At 35.7% G+C, this 16,940-nt stretch overlaps 1 pseudogene; it reads right to left on the bottom strand.

The window, feature by feature from the left end:
* Nucleotides 1-5,073: 5,073 nt before the first annotated feature.
* The window catches only part of LOC137764588 (large ribosomal subunit protein eL8 pseudogene), a 64,493-nt pseudogene continuing 52,626 nt past the window's right edge, over nt 5,074-16,940 (bottom strand).

The raw sequence follows: 16,940 nt of genomic DNA, 5'->3' as shown, positions 1-16,940 counted from the left end.
AAATACTTGGGAATTTTCTAGTTATCTTTTGGATACTGATTTCTAGCTTAATTTCCTTGGTCTTAGAATATATATCAGCATGTTTTCAATTCTTTGAAATTTGAAATCTGCTTTATGAGCCAGCATAAGTTTACTTTGGTGAACATTCTGTGAGCGAGTAAAAAGACTGTGTATTCTGGATGTGAAGTGTTCTAATGTCAGTTAGATCAATTTGGTTAAAAATGTTGTTCAAATTCTTACAGACATTTGCCTACCAGTTACTGAGATATGAATGTTTCAAGTAGAATTTTCATATTTTTCCCTTAGTTTTGTCAAGTACTGATTCATTTTTTGTAAATATGTTATTTGATACAAACACATTTAGAATTTTTGTATTTTCTTGCTGAAGTTCCCTTTTATCATTATAAGAGTTACCTTTTTTTATGATAGTGTTGCTTATCTTTAAGTCTATTTGCTTATATTAAAAATAGCTTCACCAGCTTTCTTATGATTAGTGCTTCCGTGATCTATAGACATTTTTCATAATTTTACATTCAATGTAAATGTCTTTATATTTAAAATGTTTCTGTTATAAAGAGCATATATCTGGGTAATTTCTAATCTATTCCTTAAATCTATGCCTTCTAATTGGAGTACTTGTTTATTTACATTTAATGTGCTTACAGGTGTAACTGAGTTTAAATCTACTGTCTTACTAATTTGCTCATTATCTTTCACATCTATTATCTGTTCCTTTCCTCTTTCCTCCCTTTTTTAGATTAATTGTGTATTTTTTTCATTATTGGCTTTTTATATTTACCATTTTGTGATAATTCTAATGATTCTTTTAGAGATTGCAATATACATCTCAGGTTATCACATTCTACCATAAAATTATAACACCTGTTTATAGTTTAAGAAGTCAGAACACTCTGCTGTCACTGTCATATATTTTACTTCTATATTTTTTAAAACTCCACAGCATTTTATTATTTTACCTTTAAACAATCCGTGGTCCATTTTAAATGTTAACTACTTACCAACATTCACCATTTCTGGTGCTCTTTGTTTCTTCCTGGAGATCCATATTTTCCTCTGGTACCATTGACCTTCACTCTGATTATCTTCCTTTAGTATTTCTTGTAATACAGACATGTTGACAATAAATTTTCTTAGATTCTGTTAGCCTGAAAATGTTTCTATTTTATCTTCATGATGAATCCCTTTGTTAGATGTGGAATTATGGGTTAATGATTTTTTATTTTGTACTGTCTTTTGACTTCTATTGTTTCTGTTGAGAAACCAGCTGCCATACTTATTGTTGTTCATCTGAACATGGTATCGCTTCTTATTCTGGATGATTTTATGATTTTTTTCTTTTTCCTTGGTTGTCAACAGTTTTGCTTTAATGTGTCTCTTTATATTTATTCTGACTTTCTGTTGACCTCTCTCTGACGTCCTGGTCCTTTCTTCTGCTGTCCAAAATCGTATTAACTCTATCCAATGACTTCTTCATTTCATATGCTTTAATTTTCAGTTCTAGAATTTCCACTTGGTTTAATATTAGAGTTTTGCTTCTCTGCTGAAATTCTCTATCTGTTCATCTGTGTTATCCATCTTTCCTCTAAATGTTTTAACCACTTCATAATAATTATTTTTAAATTCCTTTTCTGTTTATTCCAAAATCAAGGAAATCCATGAGTCTGCCTTTTGATTATGGGTCACATTTCTCTGTTTATTTGTAAATCTCATAATTTGTTAAATATATATCACATATTTTGTATAAAGGAACACTAGAGACTAAAGTACGTTTTTGTTTTGTTTTGTTTTTCCCTGACAAAATTCACACTTTTCTCTGACAGCCAGCAAGTGTGAAGGCTGACCACTTAGGTATCATCACAGGCCGAAACTTTAATTAGTTTCAGTCATATCTGGTTTCAAATGAGGTAACAGTCATCCCTCAGCATCTGTGGGGGGATTGGTTCCACGAACCCTGCATCTACCAAAATCCAGGAATGCTCAAGCCCTTTATATAAAATTTCATAGCACAGTAGGCCCTCTATATCCGTGGGTTCCACATCCGCAATAGGAGGGGCCGACTGTACATAAATCTCCCTTTGCATTTCAGCCCAACTCTTGAATTTCCCTTATTGCCTTCTGAAGGGATCATTTCTTTAACCTTATTAGAATTTGAGCTGGGAGGAAATAGGTTAGTTTCAGTTCACCTCTAGATTAAATTTCAGTCTTGTGTGTGATGCAAGATCTTCTTTTGCTCTCCTGCTATTTCCCCACTGGGAAATCAGCAAGATTCCCAGAGCATGAGAATTTTCAGAATGAGGGATTTATTTTGGCACTCTGCTTCTCCAGACTTCTATCTATCATGCCAGCTCATTCTGTTAATTAAACTTTAACTCATTTCTCTTTGCCCAGAAAAGTGTCTCTGTTTAGGTATCTCCCTAGCTTCTGCCAGTACCAGGACTAAGGCAAAAGTGTCATGTATGAACGTGGCTACTTCTTCCCTCTTTTAGGAAAGGCTTAGCCCTGTCTGAAATTTAGTTCATTTAGACTTCTATTTATCCACTGTACTTTGGTGGCTTTTTAAAAAAGTATAATTTTTAGTTTATCCATTGTTTTCTTGCTATTGTAACGGAAGTGATGTTCATTCTATCTTAAATGGAAGTGGAATCCACCGTGTTGTTTTTATTACTGAAAGAGATAATATCTGTACATTGAAGGAAATAACTTCTGTGAAGTAGCTATAAAACATAAAAATAATGAGCTGACTATGAGGGGATATATAGAGTAATATGCATATAATCTTAAAGAAGTGTCTGTATGAGTGCAATGAAAAATAATCAGTGTTAACAAAATGGTGGAATGGTATTAGGAAAGAATTGAGCAGAAGCATAAATAAAAACTGACAAACTTGTTGGGAGACTGTATCCACTACAAAAGAAGAGGTAAAAGAATAGGTATCTGATAATTAATAGGGAAACATAGAGAATATTCAGAAATATTTTCACCAACTAACCTTTAGTGGAGTTGCCAATATTTTGTCAAAAAAGTCCAAAGTTAGTTTGTTCCAGTATCTCTTATGTGTCTTGAAAAATGAGCATTCCAACTGTTATGGGCTGAACTGTGTTCTCCAGAATTCGTATATTGATGTCTCAACCTCTGATAGCTCAGAATGTGACTATATTTGAAGATAGTCTTTAAAGAGATGAATAAGGTGAAATGAGGTATTTAGAGTGGGCCTTCATCAATCTGACTGGTGTCTTTATAAGAGGACTTTTAGAGAGAGGTACCAAGAGTGCACACACACAGAGGGATGACCATGTGAGGGTGCAGTGAGAAGGTGGCCATCTACTAGCCAAGGAGGGAAGCCTCAGAAGAAACTAAACCTGCTGACACCTTGATCATGGACTTCCAACCTCCAGAACTGTTAGAAAATAAATTTCTGTGGTTCATGCCACCCAGCTTGTGGTTATTTGTAATGGTAGACCTAGATAACTAATACATCAACAAAGAGTAAAAACCATCACAACTCATTTCAATCTAAAACCATAGGAACTCTCTAATAAAAATTTCAAGGGTATTTAAATAAACAAACAGTGAAATCTCTAATTATCCTTTCACTTAGTGGGGAGACTAATTACCATTTTTCTCCTGAGAACATAAAATCTGTTGGTTATGGTGAAATGAAAAAGAGAGTGAGTATAAGCTTTGTCTCATGCTCATAGCCCAGACAAGGTGGCCCCAAGGCTGAGGGAAGGATAGCCAATATCATCTTTTAATCACAAGGAACATAATTTGTGCTGGCTTCAGAGCCAAGAATGTAAAAACATAGCCCTCTTGCAAATGAAAATAGTAGTTACAAGCCAACTGGGATAAAGTGTGGCTTTATGCTTTCTACCATTGTTTGCACAAACTAAGGACAAAACGTGTTTGTTCAGACAAGTCAGAACTGCCTTATGTTGTATAATTAGCTCGTTCAAGTAAAATTATACATTATCTAATGTATGATCAGTCCTATTTCTTCATATCTGCTACAACCATGACTTCTTTTTAAAGTTTTTATTTTATCTGTTTTAGAAACTATTTTCAAAGGCTGAAGGAGAAGAAGGGTATCTAGATTCTTAAGTACTCAGGCAAGACATAATACTCAAATATCTTAATTCTATTACAGTGTATCTGGAAAACATCATCCCAAAACAATTGTATCATTTATCTTAAGTAACCCAAGGATTAAAAAAATACATATTTAAATTTTTGTAACCTAGATAGAACTTTGAGATTTAATTTTGGTTTATATATCAAGGATTTCCTTTCATACTGGAGCTTGCATATCCTTTTTGTGTATGGTATTTTTAGTTTACATTGATATAACTTATGTAATTCAATATGTAGTTTTTATCAACATAAACTTTAGATCTACATCTATCTTTTATATTTGTATCTTGCATCTTGAAGACATATTAAAAAGTAGAAGCAATCTCCATTATATTACCTTTTACCCATATCAACTGCTCTGTAAATGTTTATTAATTTATTCAACTAAATTAATACTTTTTCTTTTAATTGGTTAACTCTACTGTTTTCTCTTCAGTTTTAAAGGGTATGGGTTCAGTTACATATCAAAGAGTTCATTTTCACTGGTAGGGAACATATCCCATTACCAGGCATTTTGTGGAATTTATACCACATAGTAAATTTTAATTTCCTTTAGTCTAGGACAATTTCAAGGTATAGTGGAAATAATGAACTGGAAACTCAACAAGCCTGTGTTTAAATCACCCCTTTTCATTTTACCAGCTAAAAGACCTTGAATAAGTTATATAATTTCTCAGAGCCTGTTTCTCCACTTTTTAAATGGAGATAATAATATTTACAAGGTCATTTTGACATTATACATAGTGGTGAGCACATAGTTCTTGCTCAATAAATATATTTTCTTCCTATTTCCTCACATCCTGGGGATCAGCCAATTACCTGTTTATTTAGCCTTTTCAAATGATCTTAATTTATTCTTTTTTTTTTTTTTTGAAGGAATTTTTTTTTTTTACTTTTATGTATAGAAAACTCAATACTGTACACTTAGCTCAGTTTGATGGCCAGTTCTTTGACCTTTGCCTTTTCCAGCTTGGCAATGCAAGCCACCAACTTTGGACCCAGGATGTTGCCTCCTCAGTGATGGCAGATTTCATCATATCTGTCATTGTAATTGGTCCTAATAGCTTCCACCAGCTTAGCCTGAGGTCCTTTGTCTGCTGAGTTAACTCGTGTGAAGGTGACAGTGGTACAATTCTTCCTGTGGAATGGATCTCCAGCCTGGCCTTCCCTTTGCTAATGTGGTAGGGAACCCCCATCTTATGCCACAGGGCAGGCAGGAAGACAACCAGCTCGATGGGATCCACATCATTGGCAATCACCACTAGCTAAAGCTTCTTCTCCACCAATGTAGTGACAGTATTAACCCCTGCTGGAAGGATAGGTGGCCCCTTTGTGGGGACATCCCCTTTGCTGGCAGTTTTCTCCTTAGCCTGAGCCAACAACCTCTGCTTCTTCTCTTGCTTCATATCTGGTCTGCACTTGTGGGCCAGCTTAAGCAGTTGAGTAACTCTTTGGTGGTCCAAGGCCTGGGTGAACTGGTTAATCAAGAGAGGCACTTTCAGCCACTTATAGAGGATAGTTCTTTGCCGCTGCAGCCAGATGTGGTCAGGCCATTTGACAAAGCGGGTGAAGTCCCTTTTGGGCTGATGTCCTGTCCTGATACGTAAAGGGCAACACTATGAGTGATGCTCAAGTTCCTTGTCAAGTTCGTGTTTAGGACCACTCAGAAGGGTATAGGTGTATCAGTGATCTAGGTGGTTTAAGATGCCATCACAATTCTGAATTATTCTTAAATTTCTTAGATTGAAAAAATTCTGGTGGATCTTTGAAAACTATGTCAACACACACTTGCCAACTTAGAGCTGCTCCTCAAAGTACAGGCAGACCTCATTTTATTGGGCTTTGCTTAATTGCACTTCACAGACTGCATGTTTTTTACAAATTGAAGATTTGTGGCAACACTGCATGGAGAAAGTCTATCAGTGGCATTTATCCAATAGCATTTGCTCATTTTGTATCTCTGTGTCACATTTTGGTAATTCTTGCCATATTTCAACCTTTTTTCATTATTATTATATCCTATGATTTTCTAGAAAGAAAAATTTAAAAAAATTCCTACAAAGAATCAGGAACTCAAGTGACTTTAGACTCCTCAATAGCAACAAAAGGAACAACAAAACAATGAAATCATGACTCTACAATGCCAAAGAAAAGTTAATTCCAACTGTGTATTCTATATTCCAACTATCTATCATCTGCCAGGGTAGCATAAATCATATTTTCTTAATGCAAGTTCCCAAAACATTTACTTCCATTACATTCTTGCTAAAGGGGCTACTGGAAGATGATTTCCACCTTAAAAAAGAGCAGACCAAGAAAAAAGATGATGAGGGATTCATAACAGAAAAGATACAACCCAGGAGGGAAGTGATGAAAGTCTTCAAGATAATGGTGGAGGGAGATCTTAGGGAGACAACTGTGCCCCAGACATAGACATTCCTGGAGCAGTGTGACACAGGGAACAGACATGTGGAAGGCTGTCTACTCCATGCCCTCTGTAGAGATGCCATCTTTAATCTGATCAAATTACTGGAGGATGTGCTCCACACCAAGATAGTAAATCAAGAAAGAGCAAGGCATAACATCCAGAAAACAGCATCAAACTCCAGATTAGTAAATTCCAAGGACAATAGTTCAGATAAGATGTAACCTGATGATAGCGTGCAGAAGACCTGGAGCAAAACCAGCCCAGAGAGAACAAAGAAGTCTCTAGGAGAAGAAAAGTCTGGGTAGATCAACTGATCTCATTGACCTTACAGAGAACTGTCTTATGGAGCTATTAGGAGGTCAGAAGAATTAGCAAGATGTGCAAAGATAACCTGATAAATGACAAAAACAAAGCAACTACTTCAATCTCAAGAAAGACAGAAAGTAAAGAAGGAAAACATCATAATCCACTGGATGTTCGACTGTGAATAATATTTGCAAAGGCATCAAAGAAACACTGGATATTCATTTAACTAAAAATTATAATATAAATCTATTAGGAAGGGGGTAAAGAGAAGTTGGGGTGGGATGGCAGTGTAAAAGAGCTAACATAAAAGGAAATCAATATGAGATTATATGCACATATGATCTAGATGGATATCTGTATGTTCCGATAGGGACTTGCGGAAGAGAGGAGAGAGAAAGAGAGGAGGAGACCTGGGAGCTAGCGGGCATGATGTCCTCCCCTCGAACATAAACTTCACAGAGCATCAACATCAGACAACGCCATTCTGTGCCTGTGATGGATCAAAACAAAAACAAGACCACTCCATAATCACATCTGAACACAGACAGAACATGAGGATTGTTCAAGCCAGAGGATGACCAAACTCCCCCTTCCTGCTTAATACGAGTGATCACTGCCTCTTTACCATTCAGCTCTAGCCTCACTCTAGTCTCCCCTTCTTCAAGATACAATTTATGATGATAGCCATAGAATTGCCCCTGCTTGCAGATAGCATCCAATCCAGAGCAAAGACCCACTTCCTTAAACCTTCCCTCAAATCACCTAATACAAGCTCAAATCCTGTGAGTTTAATTAACACCCTCTTACTTGGACTTCCCACAGATGGTGTGGGGTCTCCCTCATGACAATGAATAATAAACTAACTCTTTCAACCACAGGTGTGTTCCTGGTGGTCTTTACTTATAGGAAGTATGGCGAGGGAAACACTGGGTTTTGTTAAAATTCTTTTAGTACTTTTGGACATGTGAAAGTATATAGGCATGCTACTTTGATAAAATACAAATTAATTTTTAAAAAGCTTATCACACGTTTTTTACCAAGGTGGGAAAGCATATGCATATGCTGGCTGATGGGGGCATTGTAATTGTTTTAAGAGGTGTCATCTTAAGAAGAAGGTCCAATAATTTCCAGTGATGCAGAAAATAACTGGAACGATAACAATCCTCCCTGGTCCATAAAGGGCAACTGTTTTAGACTCTGGGTCTGGTCAGCAGCAACAGGAAGGGGTTAACCTGTAGGAGAATTGAAACTGAATCCCTTTCACTTGCTCTGCTTTGCAAAGTCCAGATATTAAGGGAAGAGAAAAATGAGTATGGTTATTCCACAAAATTTGGATCACTGCTTAAAATAAGCTTTCAAGTATTTATTCATTAGTGATCCATGAAAATAAAGTACACACTTTAAAAGCCTAATTTAACATGTCAAGCATTGGATGCACAAAGAAATGGATACAGTTTAAAAGTATCTGGTATGTGGCAATTTGGGTTAATCTCTAATTCACACTTTGTTTCTAAAAATCCATCTACTTCTGTGGCTAATGTTAGTGGTTTCTTTTAATTACAGATTCTGATTCCTGGAGGTAATTAGAATGGCCCGATATTTTTTAACTGACATTAAAGCCTCTCTTAAATAACAGAGGGAAAATAGAGCCACCCAGCAACATAATCATGATCCAAATAATCCCTAAAAGGTTTCATAGTATCGAGGCGCATGAGTCAAACAGTCACAATTTTTAAATCTGCCAGGATGTCATAAACAGACTTTAAGGGGAAAATCCCAAACATTAATTTCAATCATCCAGTTTCAATAACTTCAACACATTGTCAATCCTGTTTTATTTATTCCCCCCACCCACTTCCCCTATACCCCAGAATAATTAGAAGCAAACACAAGACACCATATCATTTCATCTATAAGCATTTAAGAAAACACCTGTAGAAAGATAAGAGCACTTCTTTTTTTTAAGCATAAACACGATATCGTTGTTGCACAAAATCACCGCCAGTAAACTTGTAATATCCTCAAATACCCAGTGTTCATATTTCCCCCAAATATCTCATAAATATTGTCACATAAATGTTTATACAGTTCATACTTTTGAATTGGGATAAAAAAAAATTCCACACATAGCATTTGGTTGGTATATCTCATAAGTCTCTTTCAATTCTATCAGTTTCTCCCTCTTTCGTTTTCCTGGTTGCAATTTATTATTTGAAGAAACCAAGTTTTTTGTCTTGTAGAATTTCCGTACTCTGGATGTTATTTTTTGAACCAATGTAGTGTTTTTTTTTAAATGTTCTCTCCCCCCACACACCCCTCCAAGACTTTAAGACTTTTTAAAGGTTAAGATTAATCAGTGCATTCGGGTGTTGTCAGCTTGATTCATCCATTATAAAGGTTTCCATCTAATGAATGCTGGAGAGGGTGTGGAGAAAAGGGAACCCTCTTGCACTGTGGGTGGGAATGTAGATTGATACAGCCACTATGGAGAACAGTATGGGGGTTCCTTAAAAAACTAAAAATAGAGTTACCATATGGCCCAGCAATCCCACTACTGGACATATATCCAGAGAAAACTCTAATTTGAAAAGATACATGCACCCCAATATTCATAGCAGCACTATTTACAATAGCCAGGACATGGAAGCAACCTAAATGTCCATCGACAGATGAATGGATAAAGAAGATGTGGTGTGTGTACACACAGACACACACACACACACACACACACACACACACACAATGGAATACTACTCAGCCATAAAAAAGAATAAAATAATGCCATTTGCCGTGCTATTCCCAGTTTATCTTGTCCATTTTATGTCCCAGACCTGGAATCAGCCATTCTCCATGGTGTTTCTGTTTCTTGTGGAGACAAATGACATTTAAAAATCACAATCTGGATTCAACAGGTGATCCTTGCTACAGATTGACCATTGTTTCCATGCTTTTTTAGTGGACAAAGATAAGCAAAAAAATCATAAAAATGTATCCTGAATTCATACTATTATTTCCAATTCAGATTTAGGATTAACTAGCTTTTACTTCATTTTGATCTTATGTCTTTTTCCCTTATACTGAAAATCTTGGTTCCTAACAGCATTAACGTAATTACTTATTTGCTATATCGTGTGTGTGTGTGTGTGTGTGTTTCAGATTCTCTTTTAGAGTCATTTATATTTACATGTTTTAGAGTCATTTGTATTTACATGTTTAGAGTCATTTTAGAGTCATTTACATGTACATGTTTAAATATATTTAATGATATATGACAAACCAGCTAACTCCAAGACATATGAGTATGTATATATATATGTATATATGTGTGTGTGTATATATATATATATATATATATATATATATATATATATACACATTCCTCCTGAAGTCTAATTTTACAGAGATTCCAGATAAGGAGCAGAAACCGCATTTCACAGAGAGGTTATTGCATAGAAATTTTGTCATTTCTATGAAAAAAATTAAAAGTCTGAAACTAGATAAAAAATACAGATGTGCCTGTCCAGATCCCAAGCTGGATGACCAGGACTGGTGATCTTTTTTCAGATTAAAGTGAGAGGGACAACAAGGTTAGGAAAATTCAGAGTAAAATTTTTTTCAACTGTCTTGAGAAAGATGGCAAGTGAGATGGGTATGGACCATTCTCAGTGATGTCTGAAAATTTCAGAATTAGGTGTAGTAGGATGAGCTAGCTGAATAGAGAGTAGTAGAAAGGGAATATTTGACATTGAGATTGAGTGGTGATGGTACAATATCTAGGATATAACACTTTTAGTGCAGGGCCATGGGATGGTGATTGGAAAGGTACTGGGGCTAAAGAAGTCAAGGAAATGGGAATCCAGGTTTGGGTGGATCATCTATGTAGGTATTGATATCTTTAAGCTGGGGTGTGATCAACTCAGGGAGTGATTCAATTGAGATGTAGGAATAAAGTATTAGAATTTCTACTTATACCTGACAATATCCTTTCAAGATTCCTTTCTAGTGAATGTCTTATGTTGTACACTATAGTACAATACACTTTGTAGAGGGACTGATTTACATGAACAAGCAGCCAATTAAAGATTGGAGCTGACTGGACCCTGCAATCTCTTCATAGTGGCTAAATTATACTCCATGGTATGGCTATGCTACCATAAATGTAACTCATTCCTTCTTAAGAGAATATTTGGTTTGTTTCTAATAAAAACAAAAATAAAAAAATGGGACCCTATTGAGCTTAAAAGCTTCTGCACAGCAAAGGAAACCATCAACAAAATGAAAAGACAACCCACAGAATGGAAGAAAATATTTGCAAATGATACAACCAACAAGGGATTAACGTCCAAAATATACAAGTAGCACATGCAGCTCTATGTCAAAAAGCAAACCACCCAATCAAAAAACGGGGGGAAGATCTAAATAGACAGTTTTCCAAAACAGACATACAGATGGCCAAAGAGCACATGAAAAGATGCTCAACATCACTAATTATTATAGAAATGCAAATCAAAACTGTAATGAAGTATCACCTCACCCCAGTCAGAATGGCCATCATCAAAAAGTCTACAAACAATAAATGCTGGAGAGGGTGTGGAGAAAAGGGGACCCTCCTACACTGTTGGTGGGAATGTAAATTAGTAGAACCACTATGGAAAACAGTATGGAGGTTCTTTAAAAAACTAAAAATAGAACTATCATATGATCCAGCAATCCCACTCCTGGGCATATATCCAGAGAAAACCATAATTTGAAAGAATACATGCACCCCAATGTTCATTGCAGCACTATTTACAATAGCCAAGACATGGAAACAAGCTAAACGTCCAGAGTCCAGAGTAATAGACAAAGAAGATGTAGTATATGTACAATGGACTATTACTCAGCCATAAAAAAGAATAAAGTAATGCCATTTGGAGCAACATGGATGGACCTAGAGATTATCATACTGAGTGAAGTAAGTCAGACAGAGAAAGACAAATATCATATGATATCACTCATATGTGGAATCTAATTTTTAAAAAAGAGATACAAATGAACTTATTTACAAAACAGAGGCAGACTTATAGATATGAAAAACAAACTTATGGTTACCAAAGGGGCAACATGGAGGGGAGGGATAATCAGGAGCTTGGGGTGAACACACGCACACTACTTTATGAAAGATAGATGACCGGCGGGGGTCCTAATGTATAGCACAGAGAACTCTACCCAATATTCTGTGATAACCTATATGAGAAAAGAACCTAAAAAGAATGAATATATGTATGTGTATAACTGAATCACTTTGCTGTAGACCTGAAACTGACACAACATTGTAAATTAATTATACTCCAATAAAATTAAAATATTAAAATTCAAAACAAATATTTGGTTTATTTCCAATCTTCAGTATTATAAAAATGGTAAATTAAACACTTTTCTTACATATGTTTCTGCATAGCTATTCAATTAGGAAAAATTCTTAGAAACAGAATAGTGGGTGGAAATTTATGGATTCCAAAGGTATATTATTAGCTAAATTGGTACATACAATTGGAAAAAAAATACTTATTGCCAAAATATCACTGAAAATGCTAATTGACTTTATATTTTATGAAAGTTCTTATCAAGTCATAAATAAAAGAAAATTGATTAATAGGAGAAGGGCAGAGAAAAAATTTCATCAACACAAACACTGATGTATCTGATTTTAGGAAACCTAGAGAAATAAATATTTTGTGTCATTGATTCTACTTTTCATTTTTAATGATTCCCACTTTCCTAATATTTTCTTTTATATATCTATTTTGTTACATAGACTTATTTGTGTGACTCTACTAAGTGGCCGATTTATGTCTCCAGAATTATGGAAATTTCACTAAGCAGAACAGAAACAAGAAACTGGCTTTCCCTTTGCCACTCTTTTTTCCCATAGTATCTGGGAAGAAAGTACCATAAAAGGTAACACGAGGTATACCTTGTCAAATTCAAGGTAGCTAACTGATTCCTTAAACAACAAGAACAAATACCACCAAAAGCCCTCAGTCTCATTTTTATTTTTATTTATTTTTTTTACTATTTTGCCATTTGATTTTTTTACTTCTTGACACTGGTCAATGTTACTACATAATTTCAATTCATTGCTTCAGTTTCCAGATCTGGGAAACTCAAACGAGATTTAGCTGGAGAATCATTGACATTCAACTTTAATATCAAGCTGACTGCTAACAAAATTGTCAGAAATGGCGTTTCCAATAGAGGAGGAACCATTCCACTCATCCATGTAATAGAATGAGAATTAGCTTCTGTTTATGTCTTTAATTAGGCATGTTCTCTTCTCCCAGACTGACAATGCACAAAGGAAAAAACAGAAATCTGATCATGCAGATGAGAACAGAAGAGTGCTTTTTAAAACATATTAACCAAGAGATGGAATTTCTGTGGTTAAAGTCATAAATGGTCCCCAGAGAAGCCATTGATAATCGCCGTTTTGACTGAATGGAGTCCTTCAGTCAATGCATTCTGTTTTAGTTGTTGTCTTTTCTTCTTCTTTTTTTTTAAATTACCTGATTCACTGTTTTTGTTGTGGTCCCATGAGGCTTTGCCTTCTCCTGTGGAATTTTTCTTGAGGAGAGTCTCCTGAGATGACATTTCTTCTAATTAGATTTCTTGACTGTTAGAGATTATTATGCTAGAAAACCCCCATTCTTTCCTCCCTCTTCCCTTCTCCATTACTACTATCCTGTTCTTGTGTTTTTATTTACGCAAGATGCAAGCCAGATGTTATATTAATAAGACAGCTGATTTTCCTCAAGGAGCTATTCATTAGCATAGAATAGAATTGCAACCCTGTTGCAATTTCTGGGAATTCTTTAAATTCTTTCCATACTTTTTTTCATTTTAAGTAGTAAATTTTGGAAGATACACTTGAATTACTTCTGTTTACTGTGAATGTTGATGGAGATTTGGAGTTTTCACAATTAAATTTTAAAATTGAAGAGAGAATTAAAATCAGGAACTGTATCTTATAGGTAGCATATCACATTTGATGTGTGTAAACTTTTTTAAAACTTAATTAAATGGAACAAAGGTGCCATATCAGAGCAAGGGAGTATCTTACACAATGAAGTCCAGATCCTTTGTTATTTGAGATATATACATTAAAATGCATAGAATTAGACGATATTTTTATTTCTGTCACAAATGCTGTTTTCTTAAATGAATAATATTAAAACGAAAAATAAACACCTTCTTATACTTTTCAGATGAATACATCTTCTAGGGCACAAAAATATTTTTTTTAAAGACCACAGTTAAATTCATTATGATTCCAAAAATAATCTCTTAAAACAGACATGAGATCCTTAAACTCCCAAACATCCCAGGAACACTCAATTAAAATTTTGGAAATCTTTTTTACATCCTCAGAAGACTTATTTTGTGTCTTCTTTCCTTGCTGGTTTAGGTTCTGTAACTTAAATTAACTGACCAGACAAAAGAGGTCATCTGAAGTCCATGACCACAAGGGTAAGACTTGAACCTGGGGAGCAATGCAGTACTTCTCCCTTTCAACAGGTTGTCCAGGAACTCATAACCTGTGTGTGTTATTCGTAAGTTGAAGCACCACCTTGGTTTTTATGCATAGCATATTTTTAAATCAAAATGTATGTACAGCTCCAGCAGACACTGCTTGCTCCTCTAGCGCTATAGCAGGTAGGAGTCGGTAAGACTCATCCCTGACTTAATTAAGCCAACTCCAGTCGTAGTTATCTGCAACTAAAAATAAAGTCCTCACTGTCTCAAGAGCTACCAGACTTTTTATCTTAGGTCTGGTTCTGCTAGCAACCACAGAGGCGGGGTGGACACTCTCTTTGCTCATCATGGGCCCTTCCATACCATTATCCCTTGGTCATCCTTAAAAACCTCAGCTTTTTTTTTTTTTTGATTTGATTTGATTTGATTTTTTAACATCTTTATTAGAGTATAATTGCTTTACAATGGTGTGTTAGTTTCTGCTTTATAACAAAGTGAATCAGCTATACATATACATATATCCCCATATCTCTTAAAACCTCAGCTTTGAGCTCCTGTCTGTCCTCCTTAAACACTTTTTGCTTTCCAGGACTCTAAACTCTGCTGTTCTTCCTACTTGACTGGCTGCTCCTTCTCAGTCTCCTTTGCTGATTTGTCTTCATCTCTCTGACCTCTTATTATTAGAGTCCTCCAGAATTCAGGCCTTGGACATCTTCCCTAACTACTGCATTCCTTTGGTACTATCACCCTGGCCCATCTTTACATGCTGACTCCAAAATTTAGACCTTCACCCTGTACTTCTCCCCTGAACTCCAGACTTGTATATCCCATTGGCCACTCCACACTGCCACCCCAGTGTCTACAGGCTTTGCAATAACATGCTTTAAACATCACCTGACTGCTCGCATTTCTCACCTCCACCGCTGATGCCACCCAAGTTCAAGTTATGACTATCTCTCCCTTGGACAATTACAATAGACTCCCAACCAGTCTCCTTAAGGATCTATTTCTGCCCTGCAGTCTATTCTCGACACTAGAGCCAAAGTGATCATGATAAAAAATACGATAAATTATGTCACTCATCAGTTCATATCTTCCTATCTTTCCAGCTCACTCAGAGAGAACCCCGATATATTTACACTGACCAAGAAGACCTGACCTCATCCACTAGGATTTTGCTGACCTGAGCTCATATCCTCTCGCCCTTCATCTGACTTCAGTCACACTGGCCTGCTTGATGTTATACAGATGCCCCTTGCCAGGGACTCTCCCACCTCGAGTCTTTTGTACATGCTTCTTTCTCTGCCTGAAGCATTTCTCTGCCAATGTCTATGTGGCTTGCTTCCTCATCATCATACCATCCTACTTCATTTCTCTTCAACACACTTGTTGCCATGTGATGTATCAGATGTTTCATTTACTTATTTTACTTATTGCCTGCCACCCCCCACACACAAAAATTTAAACTCTGTAAGGGCAGGAACTTTTGCCTTTGTTGTTCACTGATGTATCCTTATCCCCGAAAATAGTACCTGGCAATACAGTACTTACTCAATAAATAAGTGTTGAATGAATGAATTTCAGATAGCCTTGAAATCATAGATATTACCAGTCAATCTGTTGGCAAACATAAAATGACAACCTAGAGCATTCCTTAGTTGTGTATTCAGTGTTATGGTGGACAAATATATAGAATAACTGCCTTCAAAAGAATTATAAGAAGTTATATTCTACTTTGGGGCCTTAGACACATCTGTATATAACACAAACAACCCAGTGTAAGGACAACACATAAAATAAGAATCACAATTGCTTCTATATCACTGCTATCTTTTGAGACAGGACATATATCAATAAATACATCATTCTAAAACCTATTTTTTTAAAAGCAAGTTCCAACTCTATTCATTTGTCAGGAACAAATTCACACATCAACATACAGGTTGACCACAAAATAAATATTTATTCAAATTTAATTTATTCAAACAGTTATTCAAAAAGCAGATTCTGTGAGCCTCTCATGTACCAGACACTGCCCGAAAGACATAGGCTCTAATTGTGCATGAGAAGGGCCAGTAACTTGCACTTACAGAGCTTATCATGATTTACTTGGGCTTTGACCTAACAGATGAAGGAAAACTGGAAAGTTTTCTTTGTTCTTGTATGCCACAGAAGCATGCTTCCCCTTATACCTGGAATTCCTTCAACACCTATTTGCCAAATATTGGTAAGTTATATGAGGAAGAGGAATAAGGGCACAAGGGGCAGTGAAAGACAGTTTGCCTATTTCATGAAAAGTTAAATATATACTTACCATATAACCCAGGAATTTCAGTCCAGTAGACATGAAAGCAACCACAGAAAGACCTGTACATGGATGTTCAGAACAGCTAAATTAGTAATATCCAAACACTGGAAACAATCCAGTGTCCATCAACAGTTCAATGAGTAAACAAACTGTGGTATATTCACACAATGGAATAATAATAAGTAATAAAAAGGGCAAACTATTGATGCATGCAACAATTTAGGTGGATCTCAAAAT

The sequence above is a fragment of the Eschrichtius robustus genome, chromosome 5 (genome assembly GCF_028021215.1).
Source record: "Eschrichtius robustus isolate mEscRob2 chromosome 5, mEscRob2.pri, whole genome shotgun sequence".
NCBI lineage: Eukaryota > Metazoa > Chordata > Mammalia > Artiodactyla > Eschrichtiidae > Eschrichtius > Eschrichtius robustus.
Note: the sequence above shows the minus strand (reverse complement) of the source record. Positions and strands in the feature narration are given on the sequence as shown.